At 39.3% G+C, this 19,510-nt stretch overlaps 1 protein-coding gene across 1 annotated transcript in view; it reads left to right on the top strand.

Annotated features, from left to right (window-relative positions):
* lrfn2b (leucine rich repeat and fibronectin type III domain containing 2b) overlaps window positions 1-19,510 on the top strand; it is a 175,869-nt gene that overhangs the window by 101,588 nt on the left and 54,771 nt on the right. Inside the window, exon 4 of the mRNA XM_023276333.3 lies at window positions 5,449-5,548. The gene's annotated coding sequence lies outside the window, so the exon portion shown is untranslated. The remainder of the gene's footprint in view (window positions 1-5,448; window positions 5,549-19,510) is intronic.

The following is a 19,510-nucleotide window of genomic DNA, read 5'->3' as shown; positions in this document are numbered from 1 at the left end:
TGATAGTCACAAAGTCAACATTAAGAGGCAGGACGATAGAAATAACATGACAAAGGAGATTTACGTAGCAGACCAATGTCAGTCTTTGGTTTGGTTGAAACACCAAAACTGGATGGTTAGGCTGAGGGGGGAAAAAGAAAGAACATGCTTTGGATGACATTTTCACAATGATAGGTCCATATTAGAAGGTTGGTTGAGTTTATCCACCAAAAGAACTTGGTTGGGTTGCAGAAAATATTAAGATTTGAGTCAAAATATGACCTTTTCACAAAATATTTGAAGGTTATTCACCATTTTTGGGTTACCATGGTGACTAGACCCCAGCCAGAAAATACATTTTCCTCAAAATGTAACTGAGATTACAGTTTAGATGTACAAAAGCATCATTTTGTGGACCTAACCAAAACAAAACCAGAACTCCAGTTAATTTATAACAGCTCTTGTATAATGAAATGATCACTGAGCAGTCTGACCTGTCATTTGACACACTGATGGCTCACGGAGAGTTTAAAAACCACTTTCACGACCCTTTCATGACTATACTGCACTTTCATAATAAACTGAGAACACATAGTGAGAGACTCAATTCCTGTCAAACATTTATCTGTCATTTATTGAGCACATAGTCCAGCAGCTCACATTAATGTGCAAACTAATAAAAGCCAAGGCGAAAGATATTTGATATTCTCTCCTCAGCCTTCCATCCTGAAAACCAAAATGATTTTTTAACACTGGCATCATGAAAGTGTTGCTCAGTTTACTGTGACTTTTTCTTTGTAATGAATGGAAATTAAAACGTAACATAATACAATAATGAAGTAGAAAATATCCAAGTCAAGTAAATTACTGATCTGAAAAGTTATTCAAAATAGAAGTGGGCATTGCAATGTTGAGAACAAACAAAACTGTGGATTCTGGTTGGAGGGAAATTACCTTTTGGACACCTATAATATAGATGTTATTTACCAGATAGTATACAATTACAATGTCAGAATTAATTTATAGGTACAGGTGGAAAAATTGATCCTCAGTGATCAAAGGAGGAATTTTAAAATACCGTTAGGTGAAAAGTGGTCACATTTGGTGTGGATTTAATTGGATTTAATTAATCCTGAAGAAAAATAATCTGGATACTGACTAAATGTAAATCTAAATTCCATTTAGTCTGTTTTTTGCATCCATCCTGTCACAGAAACTGCACTTTGAAAGGTGCAAAAGTCTATTCTTCGATGATACTCTGTACATATACATATGCAGTTATGGCATGGTGAATTTACATCTGAATATATACAGATATGACATGATAAGTAAACATATGGGTATGTACACATATGTCTTGATACATTTACATATGTGCAGGTTTGGCATGGAGGATAATGTACCCACATTTCCTTTGTTGCAGTCAAAAACGTCACAGAGAGAAAGGACCAATGTTAAACATGATGTTGTCACATATGATGAACTGTAAGAGATACAGCGCTGTATTTTGTCGATTGATCTGGAAGAACAGTAAAGAGAGAACATAGTTTTGCATTTTGTTGTTGGGTATATGGGAGCAAACTTTGATTACTGACGAAGAGCTGTAGAGAGAATAACAGTGTTGGGTAATGATGTGACACCGCAAGAGCTATAATGAGAAGAAAACCAGTGTTAGGTGTAGAAGGAAGAACAGTGATAAGCAATGTTATTGACTCGGAAGAGCTACAGGATACCAGACAGTGTTAACCCTTTGATGCACAACATGGGTCAAGAGATACCCATTTTCCATTGAATGTGGGTCATTTTTGACCCATGTTGTGCATTGAAGCATTAAGAATGGACTTGCATTGGAAGAGCCATAGGATGAAAATAGTGTTGTAGTAGTACAAGAATGAAAAGAGAAAAAAATAGTGTTACATGATATAGATTGTTACTTTTAATGAACTATTTTTAAACTTATAATTTAACTAATTAATACACTAACTAATTTCACTAATACTTGTACTTAAGTAAAGGATCTAAATGCTTCTTCTAGCACTATTGTAACATATGATTGTATTCCATTCATTGGAATTAAAGGCCTAAACTAGACCCAAGCTAAAATTAACCTACGGTCGATGGATGGGATGTTCACATACTTTTGGTTACACATAAAATCGTGGTTTCTTCCAGTATGGAGTTGTGAGATTTTTGCATACTCCAGCTTTAAGCATGCAATTATCATACTTTATTTCAGACAGAGCAGGGCTCAGATCAAATCCCTGTACAGCAACTGACCTTTTTCTATGCCTCTGTGCTCCTATGAATGCTTAACACTGATGTGTATGGACAACAACAAAAGACTGTGCTTCATTCTTGTTATTCTCTGCATTTACTGAGTTAAAGATTTATTTGTGCACCTTTAAGCAATAGCACCAATATTCCAATGTAATGCACCTGGAAGCTGTTTCCCACACTTCTCTATTTTAATCAAAGCCTCGCATGAGATTGCTGATTTTGATCTTTCTATTTTGGAACTCCCAGGAACTAATACGAGATAGAATAAGGAAGGATGTGATCACTCGGTTGTTACAAGTCACATGAATATGCAGATGCGAGTGTCATGAGGCCAGTCGCTGGCAGGTTCACTGCATGCTTGCATCCTATTTACATTCAGTAAATGACTGTGGGATCAAGCTTCCATGTCAGTGAATCTCATCGGCTTTTTCCTCCCAGACAGGATTTGGAGGTATTGACACAAGCTTTACCTGGGGTCCTGTTCTGTTGTGCACACTGTGAATTCAGCAAAGATATGAAGCTGTTAAGAAGGAAAAAAAACACTTCCTAATACATGGCTTTTCTCAGTTTCCCAAGCCAGACCCCTGCCAGAGGGAAAAATGATGAGTAGTTAATCCTTTCCGAGGACACACATCGGTCAAATGCACATTGCATGAACTCTTAAGGCTTAGGTTGGAGGGAGCACCAGAACACAAATTCAGTAGTGGACTTATCCTCTGGGATTGGCTGGGTGGGCCGATGTAGGAGGTTAGATGTGTTGTGAGGGTTTGTTACATATGAGCACACACACACAGTACGCTCTCATGCGTACCTCGAATGGTGGGAACACAATGAAGGCCCTTAAAAACAAAATCCACAGTGATAAAAACTCAGATTTTTTGGGACGGTCCACTGATTTCCCAATGTGGCAGCACAGCAGGATTTGTTCCACTATCACCGGTGTTTGCACCAATGGTTGCTATAAACAGGTCAGACTTAAAAGCTAACAACAAAAAAGAAATAAACTCCTTCTCTTGGAACTGAAGCTAATACTTGCATTGTGATTCACTCTGAATAGAAACAGGCACTAAATAGCTCAGATGTAAAATGCGTAAATTAGCAGTGAATGTCAGGACAGAGAGAACCAAAGGTTATTACCATTCATCTTTCTCCCAGCAGAGCTTCCACTGAGTCTAGTTACAGTGACTCTGGTGTGACTGGAACCCATCTCAGGGGGGGTTTCCTGCACTGGAACTAGCTCTTACACTATTAATCATAGCTGGACAGGGAGCTATTTGAGCCTAACAACTAATTCCAAATCCACTTTATTTCTTCAAGCATGTGGAGTGTGTGGTTGTCCCGTGGTGTATGTAGAACTTTCTTTGGGTTCGTGCTTCAAGACTTGCTGCTTCATATGTGTTTTATTCACTTGTGTAGGTGTGTGATGGCAAACTGAAATGCCTCCCCTTCACTTCTCCTTCTTCTTGTTCTTCTACAGTCCGGCCACCATTATCCACAGAAGAGCACCGATTGTACTGAACAGTCGTAAGGTTTTTTTGGTGGTTTTTTGGTGGTTTGCTGGTGGTTTGTTTCAACCCTTTCACAGAACATGGAAGACCTTGTGGGCAAATATTGGTTTCAGTTTTTTGTGCTTTTCAAAATTAAAACCATGACTTTGAACTGTCAAGTTCTGAAAGTTATTGTCAAATGTCATCAGAGTGCCAGATGAAGTTCATTTATAGCTGCTTGCATTTGGAAAACATGACAACAATTTGTCTCTCATTGACGCACAATTTGGGCCCAATGCTTGACTCAAGGACACTTTATTATGTGGACAGGAGGACAGAACCATCGCCTCTGCATTTAGAGTAGCGTTGACTTTTCCACCTGAGCCACAGTCACCCACAAATAATGACTTTCTTTTTTAAATGAAGAGTCTTTTTGTAGAAAGTCAAGTTTATTTTCCTCAAACTCAGATAAACTTTAGAAGAATTGGGCTTTATGTGGCAGTATACACAACCTCCACTGTGGAAGTGCCTCATTAATAACACCTTGTATAACTTTTCAGTGTAAAAAAGACATTATTTGGCCATACTAGAGCATGTCAGAGTAATATTGAGAAGGGACGTTAATTGTGCCATGGCTTAACAGCTTCCCAGCAACACATTTCACAACCTAGAAACTTACTGTGTAGACAACACTTGACTCTGCACCACCATCTGCTCCGGTACAATATGTACATGTGCTGCAGAGCGTGCCAAGATTATTTTTAAAGAACGAGGACAAACTATCTGATGACATCATTTCTAAATTGCCTCAAGGATGTTTTTCGGCAGGAAAAATATCTGTGACTGGTCAGTCAAAATATTGATTGGGCTGTAATTTTTACTTAATTATCTGTCTAGGAAACCATGTAAAAGCTGAAAATGTAGTCATCTGTTGTCATTTAAATAATGGTTACAAACTAAGAAATCTACACTCCAAAAAAACCCTGATAAATGAGTGATGCTCAAACAAATGTCAGATGTATTTTCTCTCCTCTTTTGCAGGACACTTGGACTTTGAAAAAAATACCAAGTCAGTCACAAGCATTTGCTCCTTGAAATAAATTTGACTTCAGTAAATATGCAGCAAATCCTCATGTCTCAGTAGCAATCTGAGTTTCATGTCAACTTGGGATCTGATGTAGGGGTCTGAAAACTGTAATATATCTCTAAATTCCACTTTTCTACAATTGCAAGTGTGTGTCGAGATTTCAAAATGTCCATGTACTTGTGTCTCTGCAACCCACATAATACCCATCTCTGCATACACCTGTGCATGTCTTTGTGTAACACTGAAAAATCATAATTTCAGCCTTAGCAGTTATGAACTTAATCAATTAGTGTACACAATCCATTTCCACACAACAAGAAAACATCTTTGGCAACATTCAAACCGGGCATGTGGTGTCTCATCTTTATGTGACACATTCAAGGAAGTCAGAAGTGAGCTATGGATGGTGTATTTAAAACACTGCATCCCTGGGGTGTACTTTAAAAATAGACAGCAGAATTGTAAAGCAAGATGAAATAAATAATGTGAATCATGTGGAAAATCCTGGCCTGGTCTTCCAAGTGTATGTTTCTACAGGGTGCTAGTTAGAGCTCACATGCCTGACTGTGAGTTCAGCGTGTCTGAGCTGAAGGTTTGCTGTCATTCTGTGTTCTCCAGGTCGTCTGTTTCTGGTGGTGTGGGAGTGAGAAACGTGGAGGCTGTGATTAGCGGGCTGAGCCCGTGAGTGAACCTATGGCAGAGAGACACCACAGTGCAGGTAAGAACTGCCAGAAACACAGACAGACAAACCGGCAATATGTGTCCGACAGCGACACAACAAAACCGGACAAACTGCATGACATTCCTGGGGAGACAGCCTTCTGTTGCAGATCGTGGTACAACGTGACTAACAATCTAAAGCTTGCCAAGCAGCCTTTACGTGCTGCGATCCATCACACCCAACAGTACAAGAGTGGTAGACTGTAAGGACACAGAAATGGTTATTGTAACGACGTTCTTATTACAGTCAGACTGAAAGTGACAATGATATTAAAGAATTTACAGAAGAGCCACCAATCTCCCAAGTGGCTCAGTGAAGCTACACATACTATTACTTTCAGGTAATCTTAGTTTCAGCAGGCTAGCATGCTCACTGTGACATTGCAGGTGTGATAATGTGTAGCAGGGATAAAGTTTACATGCTGATGATGACAGTAGATAACAAGTCACGGGGATCATTAAAATTTTTGTGTGAACCAAATTTTGTGCCAAGAAAATGCTGACAATTTTCACTGTCTTCTTGAAAATACTGAGCTGATGATGACACTGGAGCAAAAGTCAGTGGATCACCAAAGTCATTAAGACATCTCCTCTGGGAATCGAGGATATTTGTATCAGGCTACATGGAAATCCAGTTTCTGAGACCAACAACATTACCTACATGGTTAATGATCACCACAGTCAATAGGATTCATCCTCTGAGGTCCATCAGTATCTGTACAAGACAGTCCAATCAGTAATATTTAAATCTAGAACCATTAAAGTGACAGTGCCATCTATAGATCCGCTCCATAAGGATGGATAATTATCTGATATACCAGCTTCTGTCTGTTCTCTCATACCTATACTATAGTATAAAGAATATACACCGATCAGCCACAACATTATGATCACTGACAGGTGAAGTGAACAACATTGATCATATTGATACTATGTGGTGTCCTGCTGGAAAACCTTGGATTTTGGCATCTGTGTTGATGAAACTTTGATACCCAAATAAACATTGTCCCAGAGCAAGCACACTCCTTCATGCAAATAGCAATCCCAAATCTTTCTTGCCTACCCTTGCAGGACAATTTCAGTGTAACATCCGAAATATTTAATGCTACCAACAGGTTCTGCAGAACCCAGACCACCAGTAGAGTATTTGAAAAACTTCCCTCTTGCCATGGTGACTGTAAACCTGCCCATGTGTATCCCACCCACCCATCCATTATCTATACACTGCTTTAATCCTCATGAGGGTCATGGAGGAGGCTGGAGTCTATCCCAGCTGACTTAGGGTGAAGGCAGGAGACACCCAGGACAGGTCACCAGTCTATCACAGGGCTACATATAGAGACTAACATTCACACCTACAGACAATTGAGAGTTACCAATTAACCTCAGTATGTCTTTGGACTGTGGGAGGAAGCCGGAACCTGGAGAAAACCCACACATGCACAGGGAGAACATGCAAATTGCATGCAGAAAGATCCCAGGAAGGCATGGACGCAGACTGGAGATCTTCCAGCTGCAAGGCAAAAGTGCTAACCACCGAGCCACTGTGCAGCAATGTTCATATATTAATAGAGAAAAACTGGAAGGTTCCCTATTCTGACCAGGGAACCTCCCAGTTGTCCTCCAAGTTTCTATTCCTTGCCATTTGTCTTCATTTCTCTCTATAACCTTGACCCCATTCACCTGTTTTCACCTTGACAATATTGTCTTCTTGTTCCTTAAAAACAAAACCCTGTACCTACTATTTAGGATGATCTCTCTGATGATTTATATTCCTATGCCGACTGTGTCTGGGATATTTGAATATGGTAATGTGTTGTCTGATATCAGCCTACACAGGCAGCATAATGGCTTGATTGTTACTCTCCCAGAAAAGTGACCTGAAGCGTGTTTGTTATGCTTCAAGTCTCTTTTCTTCAGTTCTAGGCACACAACTCTGGGATTGTATACATGCATTGTGTATACTGTGCTTGTGAGCACTGTCAAAACACGGGTAACCTCGAGTTCGATACTGTGCTTGAACGCACCCAGGACCGATGCTGTTGCTCTGTTAACTCACACTACGCCTTCTGTGGATACGCATGGTCCAGTCCTTCTATTTAAGCGCTTGGCAGGTTGTTTAACAATGTCTAAAATGCATAGTTTGTTGTAAAAGTTGTAAAAGGTCATGTCTGCTGTGGAGAGACGATAATTTCCCAAATTTGCCTGAATGTCATGAATCCGAACCTTCTTAGGAAATTATGTTTCATTGTCTGCTTTTAATAATCAAATGTCTGAAATCACACAATAGACCATAATTCACTTTTTCTCCAGTGCACTATCCTGGAATGAGGCTGCTGAACTGGGATTGACCCTCGCTGCACTCCTTCTGATTGGCATAGAAGACCACAGGATGGATGTTAGATAGACGTTACTTCTAATTGCTGAAGCCTTTTGAGATTCTCATATCCAGAAAGCTGCAGTGAAAAAATGAGACTAGTTTCAGGAAATAAGGGGGGAGTTTGAACTAAAATTGTCTCCAGGCTGAGGCGGAGCTGCAAGCACAAACACCAGAGGCTGCAGCATTTGTACTTTATATAAATCAATGTTTGCAACAAGCTTCCTGCACATTTCAGAGGGTGGGAAAGTCTATATTTTCAACTACATCCAGCAGTTTTCCTTGAGCTATTTAGATAAAGCCTCATTTCCAACCTAGCAGACTGAGTCAACTCCTTTGCTGACTACATTTATTTCTCTTTAACATATTTTTCCCCCTTACTTTACTGCTGTTGTATTAAAGTACAACTAAATGTGCAAATGAAAACAGCTGATACAAAGATTGCATTTGCTCGGTACAGTTGGAACACTGTAGGTTTGGAGGAACGGCTGACATTTGTGTGAGGAGTGGGGATGCAGGAGTGGGGTTCATCATTCCCCGAGCGAATCCGAAGAAGTCCTTAGGAATGACAGATGTTTGACTTTAAAGGCATTGACAGCAGATGCCTCTTTCATCTGCAGAAGGCAGCCATGCGTCACCTTCCAGCCCTCAAACAGCAAATCAATCCCTAGCAACCAGGTTGGACAGGAAGCCACCAGGAGCAACACAGTCAAATAAATAAATAGACGGACAGAAGAAGAATGTCGAATGCATCACACATTTGCTGGAAGTGACTCTTTAAAACTCATAAAACACGTATGTCTGTATCTGTGGAAATATTTATGGTTTTGCTGGATTTGAAATGTAGTCACAATCCATACTAAACAATGTGAGGAAAATATATGGTTCTGATTATATTTCTCTATTTTCTTTTCCAATTTCTGATTTTGAAAGCAGACACACCCCCCCCCCCCTTATTTTTTTTTTTTTTGCTCCTGTTACATTTTTTCTCACTATAGGCTCATTTTTAGCTGCGATGTAAATTCCTGCAACTCTGTGGAAAGAGCACAACACTGGTTAGCAGTAGAGAGAACTCAAAAACGTGTTCTGTGTAGTTAAATGCACTTCTTGTGCCATGAATCATAAAAAAGAAACAAATTAGAATGTCTTTATTTATTCGACTAAATTTGGAAAGCATGGAATTGGCGTGTACAATATTTTTCCAAGTGCCCACAGTTGTTACCAATATTTACACAGAAATATTAGCTTTACATGGTATAAATACAGTCAGGTCCATAAATGGACATTGACAAAATTTTCTGTCAAAGTGCTCTTTGTAAATGAAATAATGAGGGAATAACATGCACCAATTGTCCATTTACTTTTGGAGCATTGAAAAGGTGGCAGGCACATGTGAAATGTGTTGTAATTCCTACACTATTCACCTGATTTGGATGTAAATACTCAAGTTAAAAAGAAAGTCTGCACTTGAAGCATGTCTTGATTGTTCCATTTCAAATCCATTGTGGTGGAGCAATAGTACTGGAAATTGTGTCAGTGTCCAAATATTTATGGACCCGACTGTATTTACTGCCTTAATGTTTATGCATTTTTTTCCACATCCAATCAAAAAGTCCTTGAAATTTTGTGATATGACTTATGGTCACAGGAGAATCACTGTTGACTTCTTAGTTGAGCAAAGGAGCGCAGAATTTTGGGGGGTTTACCAGATCTTGTTATTGTATTGTCAAATTTGACCAAATATTAGAATTTAAAGGTTAGACTTGGATGATTTTCCAACACCATTTAAAATGTTTAATTCAAGGGGCATTTTGAAAGTTTCAAATATTTACATTTTCTCTGCTGTTGCAATTCCTGTCTGATAAATGGTGTAAATTTGAATGATTTTTTTTAACTTTTGAGGGTAGGTTTTAGAATTCAGAAGGTTAAACTGCATGAATGTTTACATCAGCATAGATCCAATTCTAAATCAATTATTGAACATGCAACAATAATATATTACTTGCTGAAATACAAGTTACTTCACATTTTACATTTTGATTTTCAGATACAATTGTTTAATTCAAAATAGCATTATACTCAGTAATTAAATAATAATAATTAATAATGAAAGACTGCTGACAAGAGACATTTAAAAATGCCAATAGACACTTCCTAAACCTCAAACATTAGTTCTACATAGTTCCCCCGAGTCCCTGATGTTTCGATTTCAAATCTGTTAAGATGATTGATATGATTTGTTAGATGCTGTTTACACTCCTTCTCCTGCATTTTACTTGATCTAACAGCTGACTGTGAACTGAATGCAAAAATTATATGATCATTTAGATCATTTATTACCTGTCCTGATCATTCAAGTACAAACACTTTATGGTATTGACAGGCTATGTTGCTGTAATTTTCAGATTGTGTGAACTCGCGTTCATTGCAGTGAATCATTTACCACATAATACCATATGCTGTGTTTCTGTCGTCTTCAAGCTATATAATGCTAATGTTCCTTTGAAGTTTCAGATTTCTTTAAAAGCCACAAGAGAAGGTTGTGCACAGCAGAATTGTGCATTTTCCCTCTCAGGGCAATGAAATTTCCTGCAGACAGGATTTCATGTATTTTTCCCATCATTTTCTTTCAGCCAGGTCCTCTTATCCCTAAAGAGCCTGAGCAGCGATTGCAGCTGAGTGGATCAATCTGAGAATTGCCCGTGAAATTTGGAGCGTTCCCAGGCTGAAATCCTTCTGATTACGTTTCACGGATAATGCGAGGATTTTACGCACCACGCCGAGTGTACACAATCTCTGGCGCACCTTCCGAGTATCGAGTTGCATCCCCTTATGGACGACTCCGACGACTGGAGGCTTGGAAAGTCTTTCTTGGGAAGTCTTTTGAAATCACCGTTCAGTTCATCTGCATCTCCCGCTCTGGACTGATGCAAATGGGAGACCAAAATCAATGAAGGATCAGAGTCTTCTCTCGCATTCGCCCGCACGGTCGATTTCATTTACAGTCTAACTTTCCTTGATACCGCGCTGCTCTGCTTTGTTCTCGAAAGTTACACCAATCAGTCTGCCCAAGCATCACACCAGTATTTACATTCACTGGCTGTATGGGCATAAAAACTTTCATTTCATTACTCAAGTGACCTGTGACCTTGGTTTATGTCATTTTTGACCAATGGCTATTAAATTCTCATGTCATTTTTTTGATTAAGGGAACTAATTATTGAAATGGCCACTGAATTTATCTCAGTTTGAAAATCAAAGCTCATATGTTGCAAATTTGAGTCCCCTACAGCTTATTTTACCTGCTTTATAGACAGGGTATGTCCAAGCATGAGCATGAAAGATCCTCACCTGCAAAAGATTTACATGTATCTGCAATTTGCAAGAAAGAATCATTCCTAAATCCTGATGTTGCTGCCATTTGAAAGTGAATAAGTTTAATGTTGCTCATGAATAACTTTTGTGAAACAGGTCCTTGAATGTAATATTAAAAAATGAAGCTCTGGCTATTCCTATAACTCAGTATTTACCTTCATTTTTTACTCATCTAAGAATAATTTAAGGCAGTCACAAGGAAATTTGACGCATTTTTCATAAACTTTAGTTTAAAGTCAAGGACATATAAAAGTATGTGGTCTGCCGAGTGTTTTTAGTGAAATTTAGTCACCTTTAGTGAATTGAAGCTCTGCAACCAGGCCTGCTTAATGGATTGAAAGGTTTCAGATCTTTTATTTTTTATGTCAGTCAAAGTACTTTTATCAAAGGCTTTTCTATCTTGATGCACTAAATACATGATGCCTTTTAAATAATATCGACTCCGCCATCAGCCTTCAAAAGCTGCATGTAGTGTTCAATACTACCCGCTCTCTATGACCTGCTTTATATTAAGCTGGCTTGTCACCCTTCATACCTGCTGGAGAGTGAGAAGAGTGACAAGCAAATCTCAGCAACACGGACTCCAACTGCTTAGTCTGATGCCGCGTTTGGTTCACTGATAAGCTGATTCAGTTTGTCAGGTGGTATTACGGCTGTCGGCCTTCACGCCACCGACTATCATCTCTCCGAGTCAGTGGGGTTGCGGTAATTTCAGCTCTCGCAGATCAAAGCCACCCCTCCCAGCTCCTTCCCGGCGGGGAGCAAACTTCACTCGAGCCCCAAAAGGCTGAGCATCACAGGCAGCAGAGGGGTTACAGGTCAGGGAGATACGGCTCTCAAGCGGCACTCTGCTCAGAGAGTGACAGGCAGGGAGCTTGATACTCGTACTTTCTGTACACTCTGTTCATCGAGTCTAATCTTTCAGTCAATAATATAATTAGTTTGAGCGCTGCAAAAATACCCCCCAAGGCCATCACAACTCCTCCTCCATGCTTCATGGTGGGAGCCACACATGCAGATACCATCAGAAGACGTGTCTGTCAGTTGAACTCTGGGAGGCACTGATGTGGGCTGTAATCTGAGGTGCTGTTAATTGTTGTTAACTTCTTCTCTACAGCAGAGGGGATTCTTGCGCTTCTTTTCGTGGACATTCCTCATGAGAGCCAGTTTTATCGCAGTGTTTGATGGATTTGGTGATTGATGGTGACTTGAAGAAACTTCTGAAGTTCTTGACATTTTCTGGTTTAACCCTCAAATCTACAAGTAATAATTTTGGAGTCTGTTTCTCTTCACTTGGCTGAGCAGTTCTTGCAATAATATGGATTCTTCTAGTAGTTAAATGGAGAAATTTGCTGTATACCAACACAACTGATTATCTCCAATACATTGAGAATGCAAGAAATCCCACCAGCTAAAGGTAGATCAGTAAGAGTAATCCAACAAATTATGGGTTCAATTCAGTGAATGTCTCCTCACTGCCTACTAGCTGCAGTAATTACATTTTTCTGTTTTTTTGCCAGTTTCTGAGTTTGAAATTGGAAATGCAATTCTGATTAAGTAACACTCTAAATCATAAGCAGATTTTGCCTCCTTTTTATTTGCTCCTGTCACATATTTTCTCACTTTGGGCTCATTTAGAATGTCTTTATTTTACAAATTTGGAAAGCATGGAATCAACATGTGCAAGTTTTATTGCAACGGATGATGGATTGTGATTGGTGGCGACTTGAAGAAACTTCTAAAGTTTTTGAAATTTTCTGGCTTGACCCTCATGTGATGGTCTTGGGAGGTGTTAATATGAAACAGACTACAAAAAGCAACCATTTTGCCGCCTGTTTCTATTTACTTGGCTGAGCAGTTTTTGCTGTAATATGGATTCTTACAGTAGTTAAATGGAGAAAATTTGCTGTATACCAACACAACTGATGGTCTCCAATGCATTGGGAATGCAAGCAATCCCACCAGCTAAAGGTAGATCAGCAAGAGTAATCCAACAAATTATGGAATAAATTCAGTGAATATCTCCTCACTTCCTACTAGCTGACTGTTCTGTCTGTGCACTGGAGAATAACCAAGTGTTTGGTCGGAAGTCTTGCTCTGTAAATAGGAAAAAAAACTAAGTGTCTTGTACCGATCCACACAACACTATTCAAGCGTTTCCTGTGCACATCTGTGCTTGTGCACCTTCGTGCTCATGCACAGTGTAGAGCGAGGTGCTAGGTGTCCAAATATGCTAATTAGCTGCATATATACAGTGTTTTTTCCAGAAATGCAAAGTCCACTTTTAACGTTTAGAGCATTTGTTAACTGCAGACTATCCCAAATGATGGTTAAGGTGTTACTACAAAACTACCACAAAAGCAAACTATGACTATTTTCTTGCATTTAAAACATGCAAATTAGCATTTTGCACAGTGTTGGTGCTTTTTTTTCTCACTACCTAACTCCATATGTGATATTTCCTAGTTCTTATCTTGAAAAAAGAAAACCATTTGAATGACTAATACAGTCAAATGGTAGCTTTTGCTGTCAGGTGTTGCTGTTAATTTGTTTGACCTCTGTACGCGAAATATTCTCATACCAGGCGTGTACTATTTTCAGAGGATATCAAGCATTAAAACCCTAATTAAACCCAATAAATTGGTCAAAATTGCACAGTATGACTTAATTAAAGTGCCTAATGCCTCTCTAATGGGCTGATAGAGGGCTTCGTCACCTCCCCTTCAAAAACACCAGCTCAACACGCTATGATAAGACTGTGAACGATGTCTAATAGCCTCGACTCTTTCTCTCCCCGCTGAATCACGCTGTACTCTCCCACATCATCCCCTCCACACTCTAATTTGTTCTCTTCAGAAAAAAACATACCACCTCTATCCTTTGCCAGTAATTATGCTTTATTTCTGACTTTTTCTGTTACATACCTTTTTTTAGGGTTGAAGAAAAGCAAGCAGCATCTATCCCAGACTCACACTGCATACTAACTACCTTGTTTGCTGTTAATGTTCCCGATGTAGATGCTGTTCAACCGTTGTGTAAGCATCACCCGATTTAGACAAAATGCTTCAAATGTTAATGTCCAATAACTGCCAGGCTGTGGATTGCAAGGATGACTTGCCCGCAGCCTTTGCCTTATTACATCTTGTGAGGGGGAAGAGAAGAGGTGGTTAATATCAGCTTTGGCATCAGATTGAGGTGTTCTGTCAAGGTTAATTGGTCCCACTTCTGGGGCTGGAAACACTCGTCTTTCACGCCAACGTCGTCCATTCCAAACACTTAAATTGCCAGGAAATAGAAAAGATGTGCACAACATTATCTCAAATGCCTCTTCACCAAAGCCTATTACAAGAGGCCATCATCTGTCACCTTGTTTACCGTTTTTCCTGAATTCATCTCATCTTTTTATTTTTTTATTTTTGCAGTTGACACAATGCTGATTACCCACTTGTGTTCTGTTAACAATACACAGTTATGGAATACGGCGCAAATGGGAATGGGAAGACAGCTCAATAGGTAGTATGTCAAACTCCTCAACCTCTTTATGCACCGTGTGCATGTAGAAAAGTAGTGCACGTCCATAAACCGTTGTCTTTAGCTGTGAAATGTGCAAACTGCATGCTCACCAGCTAGTTTGCAACTGTTTCTGTCTGCGGTTTGCAGGTGAGCAATGGGTTTTATGTAAAAACAGCTGCCTGCTGCAGCCAAAAACACTACTATGAGAGCAGTGAGGGAGAACCTTAACAGTACAAAGCACTTTAAAGCTGAAGGCAGCTCCACATTTGGCTCATAATTATCTGAAGCTTCAATAATGTGAGTGTCTTTCTTCATATTGTTACATTATCCTATCAGTTATAGCCACTTTAAGATCAAATAAAGAGAAAATATTCAGTGTCTTTAAGTGAAATTTTGCCTTGCATTGAAACTTTCGGAGCTCTCACAGAAACATATTGGCTTTAATTTGTACCATCCAGTGTAATTTTGCTTTCACTTCAAAATTATATTTTGCCTAAATTCACCTCCAACTCACATATATTCAATTACACACACTGACAAGAGGAATGTAGCTATTTGTTTTGGCAGCCATTTTTGTCCCAAGAAGGGTGATGAGTCAAGTGATGAATTTGTCTGCCTGTCCATTATGTGACGTTGGTGACCCTTTAACCTTTTGTCTAAACCAGATGGATGAACCTTTCGTGACATCATCCATAAATTTTCTGAACAGTGGTTTTATAGCTCAGTGTAGTAGCTCCAGCCAACACCATTTTGAATCCTGCAGACTCCCAGCAAATCTAAAGAGAGCACAGATGTGGAGCTGAGGTGGGCCAAACTGCACCAACCTGTCATTCAAAGTGGTCACACCCTTATTTATGAATAATCTTAAGTTTTAATACAATTTAGACAAGTGAGTTACACAAAAATCCACCTACAGAGACCAAAAACATCTTTTGTACCAGGCTGTGAACATGGTTTTTCCTGCTGTCAAGTTCAGCACTTTAACATGCAGGCATGCGTACGGGAACTGACTCACTTTTGGAGCCAACCTCAAGTGGATATTCAAGGAACGGCAGCTTTGGCACTTCCACATTGGCTTCGTTTTCATGCCAGGAAGTTATTGCTAGGTCATAATCTTTTTTTTTTTTGTTAATAGCTTTCAGATTGTAAAACAGTATTTGACTTCAGTCATCATACTCAAGTACAAAGACATTTTGCATGGCATCTCTCCGAGGTCAATTTTCTCCAATAACCAACAGGTTGGTCCATGACAAATTAACTTGAAAACTAATAAAATGTGGTTTGCTGCGGAATTTCATTATCCATGGAGGACAAATCCTGTCCACGGTTTTGACTGATCCCATGACCTTTAACCCACCATTTTAACATGTGCATAAGAAATAGAAAAAACAAAGGTTATTTTAACCATAGGGAATGGGATTCTGCAAAAACACTGATTAAACACAGATTAAATTCTAGTCAGTTTCCACAGGTCTTCAATGTAACAACCATATTGCAGGTTAGATATGGTTATTGTTAGGAATGTCACAAGAACTGATTACAAGTAAATGCTAACATTCGGGAAGTACAGGGTCAGCAACAGGTCTGGTGAGACTTGTGGGGAAAAAAACACATCAAGAGCAGTGCATGGAGAGTTTTGCATTTGAGTTGGATGACAGTGTGCAAGTGGTATCACAGAACATTTTGAATCAAAGAAGTAAACACATCAAACTTATCGAATCGGCTCAGTGACAGATCTGTACACTGAATTCAAGGTGACTGACTGCCAGTTGTTTACTGTTGATATTGGTCGGTATTGTTACCGGCTAACAAAACCATGGTATTGTAAGATCCCCAGTTGTTGTTATTTTTTATTTAGCCTTTATTTATACAGGTAGTCTCAATGAGACACTGAGTGTCATTCTCAAGAGAGACCTGTCCTTAAATAACATACCTAAGGGACCTATACTAGACAATATAACAATGCAATATAACACTGAGTTCCAGACAAACAGGGTCATGACAAAACACAACATAGACAATAAAATGAAATTGTCAAAACCCACCTCAATGGCCATGACAAAAGGACGGAAGGAGTGCGTTTTCCAAATAACCAAATAATTTTTTACAAATGAAAGTAAGACAAACAAAGAATAACTACAGGTATGGAGTGTGTCTTGTCTGTAATATGAGTAGTGTGTATGTGGGTGTGTGAAAATGATGTGGTGCGAGGTGTTGAAGGGTGCACTAACAAAGAAAACTAAATTAATTGTGCGTGTAGAGCAGGCGACGGGAGCATAAAGTCGGGGCTCCAAGGGAGTCACCGGATCCAAATCACCAATACCAAACTCACAAAACTACAGTGACCAATTAACAGGTGAACAATAACTATAAATACCAAATCCTCAAGACCAGTGATGAGCAAGAGTAAGTATATACAAATCCAATCCAATCCAATGTTTATGTCCACCCAGCAGTGTGCTGTGTAGACTACCCCACCCACTCAAAGCAACCCCAGTACCTGAGAAGCAGATTAAGAGAGAAAAGCAGAGCAGCAACAATACAGCACACAAGGCATCAATAAAACACTATAAAGGGAACTCTAAAGGTCAGAGGTCATGGCATAGATGCACGGGACAAAGCATCAGCCATGACGTTTTCTGTCCCTTTAATATGCAAAATGGTGAGGTCATATGTCTGCAAAAATAAAGAATATTATATATAGTTATAGTTATAAGAATATTATGATTATGGGCTAATGAAATTATGATACTGTATGGTTAAGGTTAGGCAGCTAAAACACTGAAGTTATTGTAGTTACTGAAGTATCGCATTGACCTCCAAATTCTCCCATATCTTACATAAAAAGAGCACTTCCTACATCAGAATTGACATTAATCTTTAAAAAAAAAAAACTTAAAACTGTGTAATCGAGCCATTAACTAGTGAGCAACTTAAACTAAATGTATGATCTGTTCACACAGTACATGTTGGATGGTCAGATAGCTTCTGAAACCCCCTCCACCCTTCACAACTTTTCATCGGGATATGACAATGTCGCCCTTTATAAATTATTATGGTATGACAGCCGTTTTGCGCACAATATCTCAATGTATTTTCACGGTTTTTAATTATACCACATCTTCCCATTTCCTCTCGATAACGGCTGATATTTTCTTCCACCTTTCAGTGCGGCCATTTGTTTAATGTGTAGCATAACCAGACGCCACATTTTTAAAAACTCTCATATAACCTGGTCTTTATAGTCTTATTTTATAATGTAATTTAAAAAACAATGTTTACATCCTCACAGTGAAAAGAGAAATTGCTATGAAATAACTCTGGTTTTCCGATTAGCAGTGGAAAACACTGAAAGAACACAAAAAGCAGCACACATTAAAGGCAGCCCAGTGAAGTGTCAGCTGTGCTTGGCTTCCAATAATGTAAACAATACTTTGCCAACATGTCATTATCCGATTATTAGAACTCTCATAGCTTTGTGGCACAAATGATGCCCCGAGTTTGCATTAACAGCAAATGGGAGTAGATTCAAACCTTGTAGTATAAGTTAAATAAAGGTATTTAGTTATACTATGCCATTTAGAGTGAACAAAAGTCTTGCTCCAACATGCTCACATGTATGAGAATGTATGCAATGAAGTGTAAGTTGCTGGTGTGAAGCGAACAGTCCTGCAGTGTGGGTGCAGCAGCTCGGCACCCAGTGGACCAGATCACACAGGCAGTCTGGCATAGTAGCAGATATGCTCTTCCTCCTGGGGGACCACCATATGGAAACACTGTATTTACTGGAATCATACCAGTTTGCATCTTTACACTGCCGTGAATACACACAGGCCAGCCGGTCATTGTGGAATAAATCTCTAACACTACTCTCTTCATGCCTCTTAGCTTAGCAGAGTTAATAAGTCGGACCATTTTACAGTCTACAGAGGCAGTGGCATGTGAAATGTAGCATGGCTAGAATGGAATTAGAAAAACACAGAGTGGATGTTAGTCGTGGATGTTATGGATGTTAGTTAATAGTTAGTTAATAGTGCCCTGAATTGTAGTTCATATCTTACATGCGGTTCAGTGTTGCTGCTGACATGCAAGCGAATTTGTGCGTCTGTGAGGGAGGGGTTGTATTTTTTTTTAAAACAGAGCAACTCATCATAAATTCTTGTGAAATTGATTTCAAATGTATCATAAATATGTGAGTGAAGGGGAAAATAATGTCTTAATGACAGCTGAGGCAGCAGGAGTCACAGGGATGCACTGGAAACAAACTCATGTTGGTCACTGCAGCTAACAAAACAAAGACAGACAGTATTTCATTAGCTATGCTACTGAAGAATAAGGGCCACGCCATTTAGAATCTCAAGCGGTGGATGTTGACATTTGCAAAGAGGATTTACGGCTGTTGACTGCGCCGTTGCTACTAGTAGCCAGGAGTAGTAGGCATCTAGCTACCATTCTGGCTTTAGCTTTACATGTTTTTCTGGTGGATATTTGCTTGGGAGTTTGTACTGGTGGCAGAACGATGATACCAAAAGCAGAACATATAATAAATAAAGACTTTTAATGATGTGACATTGCTAAAAGTTGAGTTAGGCACAGAAAAGACCATAGTTTGGGTGAAGGATCATTGTTGTGATGGCTAACGTGGCAAGACTATGGAAAACTCATGGTTAAAAGAAACATTGAAACCATAAAACT

The sequence above is a fragment of the Amphiprion ocellaris genome, chromosome 12 (assembly GCF_022539595.1).
Source record: "Amphiprion ocellaris isolate individual 3 ecotype Okinawa chromosome 12, ASM2253959v1, whole genome shotgun sequence".
Lineage (NCBI taxonomy): Eukaryota > Metazoa > Chordata > Actinopteri > Pomacentridae > Amphiprion > Amphiprion ocellaris.
The sequence above is the reverse complement of the archived record's forward strand: the minus strand, read 5'-3'. Positions and strand labels throughout refer to the sequence as shown.